Consider the following 2210-nt stretch of genomic DNA (forward strand, 5'->3'; position numbering starts at 1 on the left):
ATTTTCAGATGTTAAAATAACATTAGTAACAAACAGTCTAAAATAAACAACAATAAGGAATTATTATGAAGATGTATTTATCTATCCTCAACTCTATCACAAACAAATGTCATAAAACCTAAATTAAATTGGTAGTTTAGAGACAAATGTACATTACATTGAGGACACATTTATCTATCCAATAATTATCATACACGCACTCTTATCCGTATAGTGGTGTCGTTAGGGCTGGTGCAGTGGATTCTGGACAGATTCCCAGTCCATCGCAGATTAAGAAAAAATCTATCCATCAAATTTCTGACCCGCTTAATCCCTCATGGGGTCGCGGGGGTTGCTCGTGCCTATCTCCAGCGTTGATTAAGAAAAGCAATATAACCAAATAGTTGCTGGTGCTAAAGTTCAAATAATAATATAATATGAGTAGACCCCGCATTGGCTGTCGCGGCGCAGGAATTATGGCCGCCATATTGGGGCAGTCGACCTGCTACTCAAACCTGCTGATTCAAGCTGAACACACTAATGATGCCTCAGCACTGTGCGGCGTATTTTTGTTTAAATTTACGGACTATTGACGTCAGGGCTCGAGGGATAACTTTTCACAATTAAGATGAAAATATATCTTTACATATATCTTTATATATACCTTCTTATATGTCTATGTGCTTCCCTGCCCTGTTACGTCAGCATTTCCAATATGGCTGTCCTTGATGTGGACGGGGCTTGACATCAAGCCCCACTTTCCCGCAGGCTGCAGCGGGATGCTTCTCGCATGGCAGGTCGGAGGTGTCCGCTGCGGCCTACAGCAGCTGGAGACAGGTGCCTTTTCTCCGTGGTGGAGATGAATGAGCCACAGATCAAAACCCAGCCCATTTATAGGCGGTCCAACAGCCACTAATTAACCGAGAAAAAAAAAAAAGTAACTACAAATCATACGAAACAAAAATTCATAAAATTAAAAGTCAATATTAAACTATCTAGAAAAAAGAATTAAAAATAATGATGTGCCCAAAGCACATAACTGGGGCGACTTTCCAGTCCTGCGAGAATTTTTCAATCAGGCCAACTTTCAGCCTGATCGTGCATCGTGTAGTGTACAGGGGGTAACGAGGGGCGATCAGCCTCTCACGACCACCTCCTGATCAGGACTTGTAAGGTCGGGAGAAAATCAAACATGTTTGAAATTCAGTCGGCCGTCGTAAGCAAATCGCTTAGTGCACAAACAAGTATTCTTCTTCCTCTCAGATGTAAACATAGAAGCATGGCGGGGGTACGAGTGAAATGGAGTTCTTTCTGTAAAATTGACAGACCATAGCAGCCACGTTTGCTCAGCCATGACTTTGTCCAAAATTGCACTAATAGCCAAGGCAGCGCATTTCACTCTAGTGAGCTTTGTATTCCTCTTCTATTCGTTTGGCTTCCGGATAGAAGAATCCGAGTAGCGCCATCTCACTGCAGAGCTGAGTCCGACGTCCAAGTTTTTAGTCGTACAATGTGAGCAGGTAGATCCCATGAGAGCGTCGTGCTGAACATACAGTGTGAGCTGTGAACTCACACTGTACGACGAAACCCCGCGGTTCTGACAGCAAAACAGCTTTTGTGGTTAATCACATTTTTATTGAGGAATTAAGTTTTACATTTTTCAACATGCATTTAGGCTTTTTCTGGTTAAATTTCACCCTTATAATAAAAAGGGAATAAAACTTTCTTTAAAGTTGTAGGGAAAAGGCTGTTCCAACCGTTAAATTTCCGAATTCTCCCTAGTGTTGCACAACTTTCACTAGTGAATAAAGTGGATGTGATTGGTTGATTATCAAGGGCGGAAACGCAAGCAAGTTTGATTATAGCCGATTTGTCGGAAGCATGTTGCTAACCAGTTAGCAACTTAGTGCTAGTAGGTTCCCAATGGGAAATTCCATTGGGACCAAGTAGCACTAAATTGGCGACTTAGAAACGACGCTGTCAAGGAACGCTATGGACAGAGGAAACATGCAAGAGGAGGAGAGTTTAGTGTCGGAGGGCGTGGATGAGTCTCCTCCGTCATCCATTTTTTGTTTAGAGGAGGAAAGCGGGGATGAAGATGTTGTGGAAGAGGACGCCAGGGCGGCAGAAGCTTGGTTTGGTGTAGAAGGCTTCCAGCCGTACATGTTTGAGCCCTTGCCTCGCAACGCTGCCAGTTCCATTAGCTCTGCACCTGCAGCCGACACAGACGT

The sequence above is a fragment of the Cyprinodon variegatus genome, unplaced genomic scaffold, assembly GCF_000732505.1.
Source record: "Cyprinodon variegatus isolate N-32 unplaced genomic scaffold, C_variegatus-1.0 Scaffold41, whole genome shotgun sequence".
In the NCBI taxonomy this organism is placed as follows: Eukaryota; Metazoa; Chordata; class Actinopteri; order Cyprinodontiformes; family Cyprinodontidae; genus Cyprinodon; species Cyprinodon variegatus.